We start from the raw sequence: 20,441 nt of genomic DNA on the forward strand, positions 1-20,441 counted from the left end.
ACTGTATAGGGCTGGATGGGGAAGTGAAGGCGGGGAAGGTGGGGGTGGTGAGAAGGACTTTGGTGTTCACACAGAAATATGTCAGCAACATGCATTTTTAATGTTAGTGTGCTACGTTATACACCCCCTAAAAAGTATTATTTAAATAGCCACGACTGCGACATAACTGGAAACATAAACACTGAAATTTGACTAGGTTTTTTTTTTATCGAGAGTGCGTGCATGCTGGTCTGGTGTAAAATAGGGTGAAGCTAGTTTTCCAGCAGTCAAAGTAACTACAATGCAACAACTCTTTTGTCAGGATTTAAATTTTTCTATCCAATCAAAGGTAAACGTCCGGATCGTTACTTTATATCCTTCATTTGTGTCCCTTATATTTCACGTTTAAACGTTATATATTTCAAAGTCTCCTTTTGGGGAAATGCTTAATAGTAGAGCGCATCATTGTGCAAAGTCATGCTGCTTCTAATCACGCTCAGGAATGCTGGCTGCAAAGATTTAATATTAACGACCATTACTACATCGAGCCTTTTCTTTCTCTCTGGAGTGGTCTACTTTAATGTTCATTTAGCCCTTCCTTTTTTTTTACAAACCGAACAAAATACACAATTTTTGACTTATTTATGTGTGAGTTGTTTTAATGAATATCTTTTGGTGCAATTGGACAGTTACAAACTGCATACTGATACAATTTTTAGGGAATAGGGAAAAAGTAACCCCACCGGTGATAGCCTACCAGGTTTGAGTTCTCAGCTGTAATTCTTAGGCAAATTCTTACGCTTTGAAAGCTTGGGCTGGAAAGTAGTATTTTAGGTGGTAATAGACTGGAAGGCACTGGGGTTAGTCAATAAAAGAATGAGGAATGCTTTTGAAGTAATTCCTAATTATATTTTAAAGGAAGGAAAACTGGAACAGTACCAGGTAGAATGGCATTAAGCCATACTATTTAATTTTTTAATGTGACTTTGAAAAATTGCTCGAGTGGGCTTAGTTTGGGGTCCATTTCATTTGTCTTTGAGAAGTATTTTTATAAGAGTTACTTCTTTACATGTAAATGTTTTTAATTTCACAAAAATTGCATAATAACAGGTAATTGATTTTTGTTTAACAATTTGTAGAGTAAAAAGAAAAAATCTCTCCTTTTTTCTCCCCCAAGGTAAACACAACTAGCAGTTTGATATGTCTTTTTCCAAACTCTTTTCTTTTTTCCCCCTTTTTTAATTTAATTAAAAATTATACGATCATTAGCCATTAGAGAAATGCAGATCAAAACTACAATGAGATTTCATCCTACTCCAACAAGGCTGGCATTAATCCAAAAACACAAAATAATAAATGTTGGAGAGGCTGTGGAGAGATTGGAACTCTTCTACACTGCTGGTAGGAATGTCAAATGGTATAACCACTTTGGAAATCGATTTGGCACTTCCTTAAAAAGCTAGAAATAGAACTACCATACGATCCAGCAATCCCACTCCTTGGAATATATCCTACAGAAATAAGAGCCTTTACGCGAACAGATACATGCGCACCCGTGTTTACTGCAGCGCAGTTTACAATAGCAAGAAGTTGGAAGCAACCAAGGTAACCATCAACGGATGAATGGCTAAATAAATTATGGTGTATTCACACAGTGGAAAACTACGCATTGATAAAGAACAGTGAGGAATCTGAGACATTTCATTACATGGAGGAACCTGGAAGGCATTTTGCTGAGTGAAATTAGTCAGTTGCAAAAGGAAAAATATTGTATAAGACCACTATTATAAGAACTTGAGAAATAGTTTAAACTGAGAAGAAACATTCTTTTGTGGTTACGAGAGGGGGGAGGGAGGGAGGGCGGGAGAGGGGTATTCACTAATTAGATAGTAGATAAGAACTACTTTAGGTGAAGGGAAAGACAGCACACAATACAGGGGAGGTCAGCACAACTAGACTAAACCAAAAGCAAAGAAGTTTCCTGAATAAACTGAATGTTTCGAAGGCCAGCATAGCAGGGCAGGGGTCTGAGGACCATGGTTTCAGGAGACATCTAAGTCAATTGGCATAATAAAGTCTATTAAGAAAACATTCTGCATCCCACTTTGAAGAGTGGCGTCTGGGGTCTTAAACGCTAGCAAGCACTCATCTAAGATGCATCAATTGGTCTCAACCCACCTGGATCAAAGGAGAATGAAGAACACCAAGGACACAAGGCGATTACGAGCCCAAGAGACAGAAAGGGCCACATGAACCACAGACTACATCAGCCTGAGACCAGAACTAGATGGTGCCCCGCTACAACTGATGACTGCCCTGACAGGGAACACAACAGAGACCTCCTGAGGGAGCAGGAGAGCAGTGGGATGCAGACCCCAAATTCTCATAAGACCAGACTTGATGGTCTGACTGAGACTGGAGGGACCCCGGAGGTCATGGCCTCCAGACCTTCTGTTGGCCCGGGACAGGAGCCATTCCCGAACCCAACTCTTCAGACATGGATTGGACTGGACAATGGGTTGGAGAGGGATGCTGGTAAGGAGTGAGCTTCTTGGATCAGGTGGACACTTGAGACTATGTTGGCATCTCCTGCCTGGAGGAGAGATGAGAGGGTGGAGGGGGTTAGAAGCTGGCGAAATGGACACGAAAAGAGAGAGTAGAGGGAGAGAGCGGGCTGTCTCATTAGGGGGAGAGTAATTGGGAGTGTGTAACAAGGTGTATATGGGTTTATGTGTGAGAGACTGACTTGATTTGTAAACTTTGACTTAAAGTGCAATAAAGATTATAAAAAAAATTACATGAATACACATTTGCTGTAATCATTAAAACAACACTGGACTATATAGAATAAATAGTAAAAGCCTCTCTATTCCACATCTGTCCCCCTGCATATGTGTGTATGTGTGATACACACATATCCAAATGACATTGCATTAATTTGCTTTTTTTTATGTAAGTACCTATAGATTTATTCATCTTAATGACTGCTTTGTAACCAGAAGGATTTCCTTCTGACTGACATACAGAAAATTGCAGTTTTTTCACTAGTTCAAGAAAATGCATCAGTGAGCATCTTTATGCATATATCTTGTAAACATGTTCACTTATTTCTGCAGCATAGATTTTTGGAAATGGAATAACTTCTGCAAAGGAGTATGCATATTTAAACATTTAATACATATTGCTAAATTGTGCTCCAAAAATACTACTGATTTTCATTCCCCATCAACAATCTATGAGAGCGTGTGTTTCCTCGTTTCCCTTTTTAACATTGCACTTTGCTGACCTGATGGGTGAAAAATGGTGTCATATTGTTTTAAACTTGCCTAATTAATATAGTATGATTGAAGATTCTTCCAAATGTTCATTGACCATTCTTTTTCTAAGGATTAACATCGTGTAGCTTTTGTGCCTTTAAAAGTTTGGTTGTGTATGTGTAAAATAGGAACCCTGGAGTGCAGTGGTTAAGAGCTCCCCTGTTGCATCCACCAGCCACTCCTTGGAAGCCCTGTGGGCTCAGTTCTACTCTGTCCCATAGGGTCGATATGAGTCACAATCTACTCAATGGCAACAGGTTTATGTGTAAAATAATTTTCTTACTAGTTTATAGCAGCTTTTAATAATTATATATATACAACAAATACTTTCTAGTTCGTCACCTATTTGTTAACTTTGTTTATACAGTCTTTCATTTTTCAAACATTTTAACATTTTTTTATGGCGTTAAATCTGTCAATGTTTTCTTTTACGAATTTTTCTCTTGTGTCTTAAGAAAGCCTTCTTGACACCCATAATAAAAAGCACTTTTTTATAACTTTGAAAATAATCTTCAATTATGTAATGTCTTCTTTCTCATTAATAACTTTTGATTACTGGGCTCTTACAAGATCAGATTTTGGTTTTACTGCTTAAGTCTGTTTTTTTTCCTACTTTTTTTTTTTTAACTTTTTAAAAATATTTACTTGATATCTATTTTGTCTTTTTTTAAGCTTTTCTAAACATTCCTTCTAGCTCTTTTTTCTGGTTGCTTACCCTCATATTTCTAAATAAATGCATATTCTGCTATTTCTTGATTTTTCAATTTTTGGTATTACCTATTGATCTTTTACTACCAAAAATGAAAATTAGCTCCTTTTCTGTTCATTCCCCTCCCGTCATCCTCTCACTGTGGTTACATTTTTTTTAAAGTTAAGCCAGAGTCAGTGTGTGCATCGCCAGCTGAGCCATGCACAGTGCTATGATCACACATCTTTTTAGCTGTTTTTCCGGGAGTTAATAATTTTCCGATTTGCTTAATTGTCCATGCCAGTGGTGTGTTGGAGCCAGCTCTTACTGGTTCTTGAGAGCCAATTGTGGGCCTCTCCTGTCGACTCTGTGTTCAGTGACTTCACATTGGTAGCTTGAAACTGGCTCTAGTGGAACTGTTTATGCCACAGAATTCTTTTTTCTTCAGAGAGGTGGTTTATTAACACAGCACCGTATGTTGCTGTTGTTAGGTGCTGTCCAGTCAACTCTGACTCATGATGACTTTACGTACCACAGAATGAAATGTCGCCCAGCCCTGCATCATCCTGGTGATTGCCAGCATGTTTAACTCCATCGTTGCAGCTGTTGTGCCGATCCATCTCACTGAGGTTCTACCTCGCCCTTGCTGGCCCTCTACTTCACCAAACATGATCTCCTCCTCTAGAGATGGTCCCTCCAGACAGATGTCCAAAGCAAGCGAATCAGACAGTGTTGTTGTGATCCATAAGGTTTCCATTGGCTAATTTTCAGAAGCTGATCCCCAGGCCTTTCTTCCTAGTCTGTCTTAGTGTGGAAGCTCCACTCAAACCTGTCCACCATGAGTGACCCTGCTGGTATTTGAAATTCTCGTGGCATAGATTCCAGCATCATAGCAACACAGCTGCCGCCACAGTACGACAAACTGACAACAGGTGGTAGACCACTCTGTGTAAAAATATATATATAATTAATTCATATCTCAGAGCTCTCCCATGGAGTGATAAAACTCTTCTCAGTTTAGTCAAACACAACCTGTAGTCAACATGTGAGTTTTTTTCCTTGGAGATGTCTCTGCTGGAGCTCTTCTTCTTTTGCTCCAATACATAATCGTTGCTCTAAGACTGATCCCAGCCATTTCCCTGGGAATTCCTGTAACCTCATTCCTGTTCTGAATTCCACATGTTTCCTTAATTCCACTTCTTCCTCTTTCTTGGCTTACTCTCTCATGTTGGAGGAATGTATCCTCCAGTGGCTTCCTGGAAAAGGCTGCACAAATGATAAATATTTTGAGATCTTGCATGTCCAAAAATATTTTTTCTGCTTTCAATTTTGATATTTGGTTAAAATTGAATATCTAGAATTGTTCTCCCACTAGAATAATTCCTCAGAGAAATAAAGCTATCTCCTACACAACCGTGATGCCATCATAACACCTAAGAAAATTAACAGTAATTCCATAATATCATCTAGGATGTAGTCCATATTCAAAGTTCTCCAGTTGTTCAAAGAAATTTCCCCAATTGCCCAAGCTTTTGTTTTTGTCTACAAACAAAGATCCAACACTGCATTTGGTTGTTATGTCTCTTTAGTATCTTAGTCTAAGATGATTTGTGTCCCCCTTTCATCTGTTTTTTTTTTTTTTAATGATAGTTGCTTTGTAAAGTGTCTCACTTTCTGAGTTGTCTCTTGGTGTCATTTAAGTTGTTTGCCTGTTATCCATTTTATTTTCTATAAGCTGGAAGTTAGATTTAGGGCTGCACTTTCCAATATGGTAGCCACTAGTCACATGTGGCTTTTGAACACTTGAAATGTAACTAAAGCAATTGAAGAATTGAATTCATTTTTTTCTTTCAATATCTTTTATCCAACATGTGGAGAAAAATATGATGAAAATTTAGTCATGTTCTTATTCTTTTAAGAGATTCCAAAGTAGTTTATTCCTAACTTTCAAAAGGCTATATATTAAAAATACAGATGTTTTTAAAAGAAGCTTTTTTTTCCCCAAAGGTAAGCATGTGTCTTAATTATCTAGTCCTGCTATAACAGAAATACCACAAATGGATGGCTTTAACAAAGAGGAATGTACTCTCTCGCAGTCTAGTAGGCTTTCTCTCTCTGTCAGCTCTGGAGGAAGGTCCTTGCCATCAATCTTCCTCTGGTCAAGGAGCTTCTCAGTGCAGGAACCTCAGGTCTAAAGGACACACTCTGCTCTGGTCATTACCCTCTTGGTGGTATGAAGTCCCCCACTCTCTGCTTGCCTCCCTTTCCTTTTATCTCTTGTAAGATAAAAGGTGGTGCAGGCCACACCCCAGGGAAGTTCCCTTTACATTGGATCAGGGATATGACCTGAGCGAGGGTGTTACATCCCACCCTAATCCTTTTTAACCACAGGCAGATTATGGTTTATAACACACAGGAAAATCACAAAATGAAGGACAACCACACAATACTGGGAATCATGGCCTAACCAAGTTGACACATATTTTTGGGGGACATAATTCAATCCATGACAGCATGGTTAGCTCTGTTATTATTATTTTTATTGTACTTTAGATGAAGGTTTACAGAACAAACTAATTTCTCATTAAACAATTAGTACATGCATAGTTGTATGACATTGGTTAACAACCCCACGACATATCAGTGCTCTCCCTTCTTGACTTTGGGTTCCCTATTACCAGCTTTCCTGTCTCCTCCTGCCTTCTAGTCCTTGCCCCTGGGCTTGTGTGCCCCTTTAGTCTTATTTTGTTTTATGGGCATGTCTAATCTTTGGCTGAAGTGTGAACCTCAGGAGTGACTTCATTACTGAGCTAAAAGGGAGTCCAGGGGCCATAGTCTTGGGGTTTCTCCAATCTCTGTCAGGCCAGTAAGTCTGGTCTTTTTTTGTGAGTTAAAATTTTGTTCTACATTTTTCTCCTGCTCTGTCTGGGACCCTCTATTTTGATCCCTGTCAGAGCAGTCAGTGGTGGTAGCCAAGCACCATCTAGTTGTTTTGGACTCAGGCTGGTGGAGGCCGTGGTAGTTGTGGTCCATTAGTGATTTGGACTAATCTTTCCCTTGTATCTTTAGTTTTCTTCATTTTCCCTTGCACCTGAAGGGGTGAGACCAGTGGAGTATCTTAGATGGGCACTCACAGGCTTTTATGACCCCAGTCGCTACTCATCAAAGTAGAACATAGAACATTTTCTTTATAAACTATGTTATGCCAATTGAGCTAGATCTTCCCTGAGTCCATGGTCCCCACAGCCCTAAGCCCAGCAATTTGGTCCCTCAGGGAGTTTGGATGTGTCTATGGAGCTTCCATGACCTTGCTTTGTACTTTAGTTTTTTTTTAATTGTGGTAAAATATGTATAACATTAAGTTTGCCATTTTAACTATTGTTAAGTATGAAATTCAGTGATATTAATTATATTCGCAATGTTGTGCAACCATTACCACTATCTATTTCCCAAACACTTTCATCACCCTAACAGAAACTCTGGACCCATTAAGCAATAACTCCCCATTCCCCCCTCCTTCTAAACCCTGGTACCTCTAATCTATTTTCTGTCTCTATGAACTTATCTATTCTGGATATTTCATATAAGTGGAATCATATAGTATTTGTCCTCTTGTGCCTGACTTATTTCACTTAGCATAATGTTTTCAAGGTTCATCCACGCTGTAGCATGTATTAGAATTTCATTCATGATATGGCTGCCTGATATTCCATTGTATAATATGTATATACCACATTTTGTTATCCATTTATCAGTTGGTGGACACTCGGGTTGTTTCTATCTTTTTGGCTATTGTGAATAATGCTGCTATGAATATTAGTGTACAAATATTTGTTTGAATCCCTGCTTTCAGTTCTTTTGGGTATATAAATAGAAGTGCAATTGCTAGGTCATATGATAATTTTATGCTTAACTTTTTGAGGAACTGCCAAACTGTTTTCCACAGCAGCTGTACTTTTTTTTTTAACATCCCACCATCAATGGTGAAGGTCCCAATTTCTCCGTACCCTTGCCGACACTTGCTATTTTTGGGTTTTTTAATAATAGCCATGCTAGTTTTTTTTTTAGTGAGTGTGGAGTGAGATCTCATTGTGATTTTGATTTCTATTTCCTTAATGACTAATCCTTGAGCATTTTTTATGGGTTTCTTTGCCATTTGTATATCTTCTGTAGTGAAATGTCTGCTCAAGTTCTTTGCACATTTTTAAATTGGGTTATTTGTCTTTTTGTTGTTGAGTTTTAGGAGCTCTTTACAAGCTCCTGTTATTAAACGTTTACCAGATGTATGATTTGTAAATATTTTCTTCCATTCTGTAGATTGTTTTTTCACTTTGTTGCTAAAGTCCTTTAATGCACAAAAGTTTTTAATTTTGATGAAGTTCCATTTATCTGTTTCGTCTTTTGTTGCTCATGCTTTTGGTGTTGTATCTAAGAATCGATTGTCAAATTCTGAGTTTTTAATTTTATATAATTGCAATTAATTTAAAGTTAAAAGCCGATACTGAATTTAGTTATTGGAAAAAATTTAAGTATGTTTGGAACATCTTAGATATTTGAATCTATTTTTTCAACTGTCATAAAATTTCATTTTGTGAACTAGAAGTACAAATCAAGTATTTCCAATAAAAATTTGTCGTCTGAGTTGAATTGTGCCTTAAGTGTAAAAATACACATTGTAATTTGAAGATTCAGTACAACAAAGAATGTATACTATCTCATTAATATTTTTATATTCATTGTGTGTTGAAATGCTAATATTTTGGGTATATTGAGTTAAAATATATTACTAAATTAATTTTACTTGTGGGTTTTTTGTTTCTGTTTTTTTTAATTAAAAGAATTAAAATTGTACCAGAAACTTTAAAATTGCATATGTGTTTCACATTATATTTCTATTAACATGTGCTTACCTCGTGGCTTGATTAAATTCAAGGTGAACATTTTTGGCAAGAAGACTTTCTAGCTGATGTATATTTCAAATCGCATCACAGTTGAAGGCACATAATGTCAGATTATCCCACTATTCCTGATGCTAATTTTGATCACATGGTTAAGAAGGAGACTGCCTGGACTCTCCATTGTAAAGACAGACTTCTCTCTTTGCAATTAAAAATCCTTGCAGATATCCTGTTATCACAAAACCGGTCACCTAGTGGTTTTAATATCCTTTGATGGTCCTTGTCTGAATAAATTATTACATTATCCACTGCCATGGAGTCAATTCCGACTCATAGCACCCATATAGGACAGAGTAGAACTGCCCCCATAGAGTTTCCAAGGGTGTAACTCATTAGGGAAACAGGCTGCCACATCTTTCTCCCAAACAGCGGCTAGTGGGCTTGAATCGCTGACCTTTAAGTTAGCAGCCAAGCGCTTTAACCACTGCGCCATCAGGTCTCCTTAATTATTACATTTAAAAAAAAAAAAACCCATTGCCCTCCAGTCAATTCTGTCTGATAGTGACCCTATAGGACAGACCAGAACTACCCCACAGGGTTTCCTGCTAACCTTTTGGTTAGCAGCCAAACTCTGAACCACTATGCCACTAGGGTTAGGGTCACCAAATGATGATTTTCTTGTCTCTCCACACACGTTTATTAGCTGCCATTCTTCTCTACAGAAGAGCTCCTTCCCCAATTTTTTCCCCTTTCTTTCATTCTCTCTCTGTCTATATACTTACACAGAATATAAAACAATAAAAAAAAAAAAAAACCCACTGCCGCCGAGTCAATTCCGACTCCTAGCGACCCTAGAGGACAGAGTAGAATTGCCCCATAGAATTTTCTAAACTGTAAGCAGATAATCAGGTCTTTCTTCCACTGAGCCTCTGGGTGGGTTTGAACTTCCAACCTTGCATGCGATTACCAGCAATAGTGCACTTAATTGTTGTGCCCCTAGGGCTCCTTTCATCTATATTGTTGACCATAAAATTAAAGCATTATACCTAGAGCAAGTCTTTTTATTCCATGCATGTTAAAACTAAATCTTGGGTAGCCTCAGTTTTCATACTTGCAAAATTGAGATTATATTGTCGTTGTTGAGTGCAGCACAGAACAAAACACTGCCTGGTCCTACGCCATCCTCACAGTCATTGCTATTTTTGAGTCCATTGTTGCAACTACTGTGTCGATCCATCACATTGAGGGTCTTCCTCTTTTTGCTGACCCTCTACAAAGCATGATGTCCTTCTCCAGGGACTGGTCCTTCCTGATTAACATGTCCAAAGTACGTGAGGCAAATCTCCCTATCCTTGGTTCCAAGGAGCATTCTGTACTTCTTCCAAGACAGACTTGTTCATTGTCTGGCAGTCCATGGTATACTCAATATTCTTCACCAACTCCATAATTCAAAGGTATCATTATACCCGTCTGAAAATGAGAACAAGAAATAGTATATGCACAGTTCTGAGCTCATTTTTATTACTGTGTGCTGTTTTTTTTTTAGGAACTCTACCTGACTCCAGAGTGCTGTGCTGTGCAAGCTTCTGCTCCTACCACCACCATGCTCCTCCTGAGTTTCCATCTCCTTTTTGACTGTCTAAATCCTCCTCCACTCTCCAAGGCAAGATGCTAAATCTCTGCTCCTCTGTGGAGCCGCCCAGACCACCTTAGCTTGAAGGGATCCCATCCTTTCCTGAGTTGTGGTAAAGACTGGGCCCTCTGCTAACCATGAGTTATCAGCTTCTCTACTTGGAACAAGCTTTTTAATCTCTCAATGCTTCTGTCTATAAAATGAGGATAGTAAGAAAAAACCCTAAAAAAAAAAAAAAACCATTGCTGTCAAGTCCACCTCCATACTGCTTATCCCACACACCAAGCTCACTCTCATCTCAAGGCCTGGAATGCCCTTCCCTTGCCCAGATCTTCTCTTGGCTTCCCCTTTCCCATCATTCAGGTCTTTGCTGAAAACATACTTCCTTAAAGAGGCTCTCTCTGACTCCCCAGTCTAAGGAAGCACACCTCCCTCCTTTACACTCTATCTCCTTACCCCACATTATTTTTCTTCCACAACTGATTGTCACCAGACACTGCATTAGGTATTGGTTTATTGTCTACTCCCACATAGACTTGACCAGAAGCTTTGGGAGAGCAGTAGTTACCCCATAAATATTTGTGGAATAAATGGATGAGTGAATTCGTGAATGAGTGAGCTTGTGGTTGGGCTGGTTGGGCACACATTTAATTTGCTAATCAGTAGATAACTCAGGAACAATCCTGACGTATTTTACTATCAGATATTTGATTAAACATATTGGTTAGTGATCATTTTTGGACTTTTTCAAGTTATTAAATAGCCCCATTTCCCAGCATACAATGGAACAAGTTTGTATTGATAAGTATGGTTTATATATTTTTGGAAAAGAAGAATTAACATTTTATTGCTCACTATGTTCTAGGCACTTGGCATATATTATGATTTCATTTATTATTTCCTTTCATTTTTTTCCCAGCAACTCTGAGATAGACGTTTCCATTTTATAAAGAGACAATCTGAGGTCCAGAGAGGTTAAGTACTTGCCTAAAGTCATGAAACATGTTATAGAATTCATACAGTCTTATACTCAACATAAAGTTGTATGTTCCATGCCTATAAAAAAGACAAAAAACAGTTGCTGTCCAGTCAATTCTGACTCTTGATGACCCGATTTGTATCAGAGTAGAACTGTGCTCCATAGCGTTTTCCATGGCTGATTTTTCTTAAGTAGATCACCAGGTCAGCCTTCCGAGGTGCCTCTGGGTGGACTTGAACCTCCAACCTTTCAATTAGCAGCTGAGTACCTTAACCCTTTGCACTACCCAAGGATTCTGTCTATATGAAGGCCATTGCCTTTATCATTGAATGGTAGCCTTGGGAGGACATTTAGACATCATTTAATGCAGCCAAAATAAAAAAAAATTTTTTTTTGATTTTTTTTTTTTTTTTCTTATGTCACAGGAAGGAGAACTAAGACCCAGATTGGCCAGGGGACTTGTCCACTCACCTGCTTAATCAGAGAGCCAGTCCCAAAGCTTTGCAGGCCTTCACACAGCCTCCCTTTCTGTCCCCAGTGTGCATATTTGTACACTGTGTAGCGTCACACCTGGTTACAAAAGCCAGTACGAGGGAGTGATGTTTTGAAAAGAATGAAGCAAAACCCAACCCACAAGAGAACTGCTTAGATGCAAATTTTAAAGTATTACTATTTTAGCCTTTTGTTGCTGATAAAACCTCCGATCCCTAAAGCTTTAGAACGGCTAACGGTGATGATGATTATACACGGTGAACATAAATTAATGTCACTGACCTGTATACGTGAAGACAGTTGAAATGGCAAGTGTTCTGTTATATATTTACAGCGATTAAAAAGAGATGTCTCCCCTACTCAAGAAGAGATAGCAATAAAATTGGTTTCACACACGCGCGTGCCTGCACATGCACACGCGTCTCTAAAGCTTCAGCAATTGCTCTTTCTAGAATGGGAAGACTGTCAGTGTCTGATTGCTGTCATTTCAGTGTTCTTACTTCGTGATCTTTTCTAAGTGCAGCAGTTCGCTCTCATTGTTAAAATGGGAGGTAATTGTAGTATGGTCGGAAGAGCACTCGGTTCGGAGTCAGAAAATCTGGGCCTGTCACAACGCTGCTTGCTACCTACTGCTGGTGTAACTTTAAGCAAATCTCTGAACAGCTGGATCTCAGTTTTCTAACCTATAAAAATGGAGACAATAGCCAATTTCAGCTAACACTTACCAAGTCTCAGGTGCTCTTTTAAGAGTTTACATTTAATTCTCACAGTGACACTATGACGGAGACACGATTACCTCATTTTACAGAGGAGGAAACTGGGGCTCAGCGAGGTTAAGTGACTGGCTCAAAGTCACAGGGCTGGAGAGACCAGAGCTGGGGTTGTGAGCTGGAGGTGCCGACCAGAGTTTCTGCTCTTGACTGGGGCCCACAGTCCCTTAGATGCTCTCTTCACACTGCATCTTAGAACAACAGCTCAGGGGTGGCACCAGTTGCTGTCAAGTTGATTCCAACTCATGGCGACCCCAGGTGTGTGTCAAAGTAGAACTGTGCTCCATAGGGTTTTCAGTGGCTGAGCTTTTGGAAATGGATTGCCAGGCTTTTCTTCTGTGGTGCCTCTGGGTGGACTTGAAACTTCCGGTTAGCAGCTGAGCGCGTTTACCATTTTCACCACCTGGGGACCCCACAAGAGTATAAACCTGAGTCTAATAAAATGGAAGGTATTACTATTTTTTTTATTAGGGTTAACGTTTTGTTGGAATCATGACATATGCTTTTATTCATCCAGGGACCAAATTTTTTTTTTTTTCGGTCAAGACTCATTTCTAATTTTGAATTGAAAGTGAATTGAAAGAGAGGATTTTAAATGGACGTTTTCTTTACAGCAATCATTCGTGGAACTTTTGCATTTGGAACAAGGTATTCATGTTTGCGTTTGAGGAAGATTTTGAAAGGCACAAGATGTTAAGGCATAACTCTGAGAGCTGTTTCACTGGCAACAATATAAACTAACTACATTTGGGGGAAAAAAAGAAGAGAAAAGGATAATAGGTAAAAAATAGCATACAATTATGGAACTATTAAACTTCTGTGCAAACTAATAAACCACCCCCTTAGAAACTACCCCTCCTCTCCTAAAAGATAATTGCCACTAAGTTGAAACTAAAATTTTCTCCAGTGGGTTCACTCACTCACTCATTCATTTAAAAATAGTTTTTGATTATCTGCTATGTGCCGGCTACTCCTCCAGGCCCAGAGGATACAGCAGTGGAGAAGACCACCGAGACATTCTGCTTAGGAAGATTATGTTTAGTGAGGGGAGACAGGCAAAAGCAAGTAAACAAGATAAGGTTGGATGGTGGTGTGGTGTGTGCTCTGAAGCGGCCTTTAGAGGGTGCTGGGAGTGCTGCCTTAAAGGGAAACTTCAGGAAAGGGCCTGGAGGGGACTCTGAGCAGATACCTAGATATAGCCATGCACTGACCTGAGGAAGAGCATTCTTGACCACAGGGTACATCTCGTTTATGGAATAGAAAGGCCGGTATGGTTGGAGTGGAGTGAACTCTAGGAGAAATGGCAGATGCAATCACTTAAGACCATACAGGTCATGATCAAGGAGTTATGAGTTTGGATTTTATTCTAAGGGCGCTGGGAAGCTGTTTGTGAGCTTTAAACAGGGAAGTAACAAAATCTGGCTTATGTATTTAAAGGTCTTGTTGGCGGCTGTGTGGAGGATACCTATGAGGGGAGGGTGAAGCAGGAAGGCCAATGAGGAGGCTATGACAGGCATCCAGGAGAGAGGCTGTGGCTGGGGTTTACACTGGGATCATAGCCATGCAGACTAGAAATGGATTGGATTTGGGGTACATTTTGGAGTTGGACTTGACAGACACCAACGATTGACAGACACTGGGATTATGGAGGTACATGACTTATGGAAGGAGAAGCTATTTCTTTTTTCTTTCTCTTCTTCCTTTTTTTTTTAAAAAGCATTTTCATTAATCAAGTATTCTTTATCTGTAACTCATTGTATATGCTTATGACATTTTTTATAAACACCAAAGCTTCATGTGTGGGTTTTTTTTTTTTAATCTGTTGTCTTGTATGGGGAGGCCCTAAAACAACTGGGGTGTTCCCAGACCCCTTCCTTGGTTTCCAGGATGTTCTGGAATGTGCTGGGGCATGAGGATGGTGCCAAGATGAAGGCTGTAGCAATTAGTTAAACCCAAAAACTCACTGTTGTTGAGTTGATTCTGACTCACGGTGACCCTGTAGGACAGAGTAGACTTGCCTCATAGGATTTCCAAGGCTGAGATCTCTATGCAAGTAGATTGCTGTATCTTTCTCCCGCGGAGCAGCTGGTGGATTTGAACTGCCGACCTTTCAGTTAGCAGCCAAGAGCTTAACCACTGCACCACCAAGGCTCCTCAGTACTACTTCTTAGTTATCAGTCAGCTGCTGGGAAAGAGGCGCTCTAAAGGATGGCAAAGGGGCACAGGTATCTAGTTGCATCAGAAAATCTGAGCAAGAGAGGCCAAGGAGGTCTGAGGAAATTCAGGGTAACAGAAAATATAAGATAATCTGATATCAGGTCTTTGCCCCCTATAGTTCTTTTATCTTCTTCCACATCATTTTTTTAAAATAATATTTTATTATGTTTTAGGTGAAAATTTACGCAGCAAATTAGGGTACCATTTAACAATTTTAATACAAATTGCTCTGTGCCATTGGTTACAATTTGCACAATGTGTCAGCATTCTCATTATTTCTATTCTGTTTGTTCTGTTTCCATTGATCCAGCTTCCCTTCCCTTCCTTGCCTTTTCATCTTTGCTTTTGGGTAAATGTTGAATGTTTGGTCTCATATGGTTGATTGTTTAAGGGAGCACATTACTCACAGGAGATATTGTTTATTTTATAAGCCGATCTATATTTGGCTGAAAGCCGACCTCCAGAAATAGCTTCAGTTCCAAGTTCAAAGGGAGATAGTCTCAGGGGTTCCTCTAAACTCAATCCAGTAGGCCTAGACATTTTTAGGAACTTGAATTTTGTTCTACGTTTTTCTTCCATTCTATCTGGGACCTTCCACTGTGTCCCTGGTCAGAACGGTTGGTAGTGGTAGCTACACCATCTAGTTCTTCTGGTCTCAGGTTAGAAGAGGCCATGGTTCCTGTGGGTTATTAGTCCTGTGGACTAGTTTCTTCTTTGAGCCTTTGATTTCATTCACTCTGTTTTGCTCCATACAAACAGATACCAGTAATTGTACCTCAGAGGGTACACCAAACTAGGATGTAGAACATTATCTTTATGGACTATGTTATGCCAGTTGACTAAATTGTCCCCTGAGGCTATGGTCCTGAGCCTTTTAACCCAGTAAACCAATCCTGTGAGTTGATTGGGTATGTCTAAGAAACCTCTGTAACTGTGCCCCCAAGTGCTTTGTTATACGTATGGATATATGTGCAGCACACACAAACATATGTATATGTACATATGCCTACAGGCACACCTACACAGGAACATGCATTTACTTGCATATGCCTCCCTACACATATATGTGCATACATATCTACCTACATAAATATGGGTAAGTCTCCTGCAAAAGACCTCTTTAAAGTGTTAAAAAGCAAAGATGTCACTTTGAGGACTAAGGTGTGCCTGACCCAACCCATGGTGTTTTTAATCACCTCATATGCATCTGAAAGCTGGGTAATGAATAAGGAAGACAGAAGAAGAATCTATGCCTTTGAATGTAGTGTTGGTGAAGAATATTGAGTATACCATGGACTGCCAAAAGAACAAATCTGTCTTGAAAGAAGTATAGCCAGAATGCTTCTTAGAAGCAAGGATGGCAAGACCTTGTCTCATATACTTTGGACATGTTATCAGGAGGGATCAGTCCCTGGAGAAGGACATCATGCTTGATAAAGTGGAGAGTCAGGGAAAAAGAAGACCCTCAATGAGATCGGCTGACACGGTGGCTACATCAGTGGGCTCAACCGTAATAACAACCACAAGGATCAAGCAGAACTGGGCCGTGTTTCATTCTGTTGTACATAGGGTCACTATGAGTCAAAACCACCTCTACAGCACCTAACAACCACAGACAACATCTACCTACATAATCACACACATATTCTTTGGTTGTTGTTAACTGTTGTTGCAAAATTGTATATGTTACAGCATTTATCGAAATTGCCCCTTTTTCTTGTGTACTTCTTATTGTCTTTATTTACCTTGGTCATGTTGTGCTGACCCACCCATTTTTGGTATTGCCTTTCTCATCACCAAAAATAACAAGTATCTACTATCTAGAAAGTGCCTTCCCTTCCCTTTCCCTCCCATCCCTGGTAACTATGGAAGAACGTTGCTTTCTGTGTTTATATCTATTCTTGACTTTACTGGTTTTGCTCTTCTAGAGAACCCGGCCTAAGACAGGAATGAAACAAGGACGCCATTATCATCATTCTTATTCAACATTATACTGGAAGTCCTAGCCAGAGCAAAAAGACAAGAAATAAAATAAAAGGTACACAAAGCAGAAAGGAAGAGGTAAAGCTATCTCTATTTGCAGATGACTTGATTCTATACATAGAAAGTCCTAAAAATTTCACAAGAAAATTGCTGAATCTAAGAGAAGAATTTAGCAACTTTGCAGATCAACACACAAAAATCAGTTAGGTTCCTCTACATTAACAAAGACTACTCCAAAAAAGAAATCAAGAAATCAATACCGTTTACAATAGCCCCCAGCTCGGTAAAATACCTATGAATTAACCTAACCAGGTACATAAAAGACTCATACAATGAAAATTGTAAAGCACTGCTACAACAGACTAACAGAGACCTGCAAAAATAGACATCCCATGCTCATGAATTGGAAGACTTAGTATATAGTGAAAACATTGATTCTACCTAAAGCAATATACAGATACAATGCAATCCCAAAACAAATCCAAACAACATTCCTTACTGACATGGAAAAACTAATGACCAACTTCATGCAGCAAAGAAAGAAACCCCAAATAGCCAAAGCAATATCAGAGAAAAAGAACAAAGCAAGAGGTTTCACACTCCCCAAAACCAAAACATACTAACCATACAACCAAAAACCCACTGTAATCAAAACAGCCTGGAACTAACTCAAAATGGACCAAAGACCTAAATGTTAAGCCTAAAACCATAAAATTGCTGGGAGAAAACTATGGGACCTAATCTTCTGTAAAAATAGACTAACGAGCATAACAACAAATGCATGAATAAACAAAGACAAAATAGACAAATGGTACCACATAAAAACTAAGAACTTACGCTTATCAAAAGACTTTATTAAAAGAGTTATTAGACAACCTACAGATTGGGAAAAAATCTTCAGAAACAACTTATCTGATAAGGGTATAACCTCTAAAATCTGTAGAAAGCTATAAGAATTCAACAACAAAAAGACAAACAATCCAATCACAAAATGGGCAAAGGACACGAACAGAACATTTACCAAAGAGGACATTCAAGTAGCCAACAAACATGAAAAGATCGTTATGCACTTGCTTGAGTTGCAGCTTTTATCTTACAAGAGATAAAAGGAGACAGAAGTAAGCAGAGGAGAGAGGGTCCTGACTACCACAAAGAAAGAAGAGCTGGGAGTGGAGCGTGTCCTTTGGAACCAGGGTCCCTGTGCTGAGAACCTCCCAGACCCAGGAGAACATTGATGCCGGACACATGGAGACCTCCAAGGAATGTCAAGCCCACAGATGTTCAAAGGGGGCACGGTCCTTCCTCCAGAGCTGACAGTGAGAGAAAGCCTTCCCTTGGAGCTGGCACCCTGAATTTGGACTTCCAGTCCCCTAAACTGTGAGAGAATAAATTTCTCTTGGTTAAAGCCATTCACTTGTGGTATTTCTGTTGTAGCAGCACTAGATAACTAAGACACATTGTCTTTATGATGGCCTGTGTTGTTGCATTTCTTTTTTTTTTTTAGATCTCTTATTTTTTTTGCCAACTATGGATACAACCTAAAAAAACAAACAAAAAAAAAAACTATGGATACGAGTATTTATTTAAAGATTTTGCTTTTCCATTTGGAGTACCCCCTTGAGTAATGCTTACAGTGATAGCCTGGTAGGGCCAATTCCCAGAGCTTCTGTTTGGCACCGTCTTGATTTCTCCCTTATTTTTGAATGACAACTTTGGTGGATAAAGAATTCTTTGCTGGCAATTGTTTTCATTAAGTATTTTATATATGTCACTCCATTGCCTTTTGGCCTCTAGAGTTTCTGAGGAGAAATCCTGACTGATTCTTATGAAAGCCCCTTGGTATGTTATATCGTGTTTTTCTTTTGCTTCTTTCAGAATTTTCTCCTTGTCTTTGGTTTTTAAGAATCTTATCAGGATTACGGCGAGGAGTTGATCTTTTTGTGTCCCCTAATTTTTTATGATTGGAGTTCACATAGCTTCCTGTGTTTGCAGGCTTAGCTCTATGTTCAAATCTGGAAAATTCTCTCTGATTATCTCTTAGAAAATAGTTTCTATGCCTTTATTGTTGTCCTGGTGCTCTGGGATTCCAATAATTCTAATGTAAGATTTTTTAAATGAACCCCATATTTCCGTTTTGTTCACTTTTCTTTGTTCTTTTTTCACGTTTCTCTTGAGACTTGGTAAATTCAGTTGTTTTGTCTTCTAGTTCATATATCCTATCTTCTCTCTGTTTGACTCTATTATTAGAGTGTTTCTCTTGCTTTTTCTAATTTAGTTCTTATTCTTCAGTTCCAGTAGTCTGTCTCCTTTTTTTTTTTTTTTTTTACTGTTTTCACTTTCCTTGTTGAGTCTCTTATTTTGTTCCTCTATTTGTTTCCTGATCTCCACTAGTTTGTTTTCTGTGTGCTTTTTGCTTTCTTTAAACAAGTTTAGCACCATAGTCTGAGAATTATCAGTTCTTTCTGTTAGTCTGGCCTCTATAGGAGAAATTTTCTCTTCTTCATCTTTTGCTTTTCATTAGTCCTGCTTCTCTCATAATTTTGTGTGTTTTATTATTTTTTGTTGAACTTGGGTCATTTTGTTATCTTTTTTTTACTTTAAATTTTGTATTCTGTTTTTTTTTTCTGGTTGTGCGCCTTTTTTTTTTTTTTAATTGTGCTTTAAGTGAAAGTTTACAAATCAAGTCAGTCTCTCCTACAAAAATTTATATACATCTTGCTATATACTCCTAGTTGCTCTCCTCCAAGTGCATATTCTGGTTTTTATGGGAAATTTTTCTCATTGGGTGCCCTAGTAGTGCTGTGACCAGTCACCTGGAAGCCAAGCAAAAAGCCAGGGCCAGCACCAACCAGCCACTATGCAGGGGAAAGTTGCAGCAGCCCCTGCTTCCGCAAAGATTCATGGCTCTGGGAACCCCACAAGGCAGTCACTCCCCCACAGGGCTTCTATGACTCAGAATCCACCCAGTGGCAGGGGGCTTGGTATCTTCTCCTGAGAACCACTAGAGCACACTTATATCCTTAGGTTTTTTTCAGTGCTGACTCAGGTGTTCTGGATGCTTGATGTCTGAAATTCAGTATGCATGCATGGGGGAGAGGGTTTAGCTGGTCATAGATGCTGATGTAAGCAGTGGGGCTCAACTTTCCTGTGGCAAAGGTAGGGGGCTCTCCATGTTTTTTCATCATGGATGCCACTGCACAGGCTCTGTTATGGTGTCCCATTGTGGTCTATTTCCCACTGTGTTGCTGTGTGTCTGAAGTATTCCCCTCATCCTGCTGCCCGTGTGGTTCCTCCCAGTCCTACTACCCATTTATCTCAGTGAGATTCAATAGCACTGTCTCACAGCGTCAAGGTCTCCCTTCACCCCTCCCAACTGCATGGCCCACAAATTCCCACAGCCAGTCTACTCCACTGTAAAAAATCAGGCTACAGCTTCCTCAGATTAGCTCCATTTCTGCTTTCCCTGTTTGTAGTACTGCCCTGTT

The sequence above is a fragment of the Elephas maximus genome, chromosome 24 (assembly GCF_024166365.1).
Source record: "Elephas maximus indicus isolate mEleMax1 chromosome 24, mEleMax1 primary haplotype, whole genome shotgun sequence".
Taxonomy (NCBI): Eukaryota; Metazoa; Chordata; class Mammalia; order Proboscidea; family Elephantidae; genus Elephas; species Elephas maximus.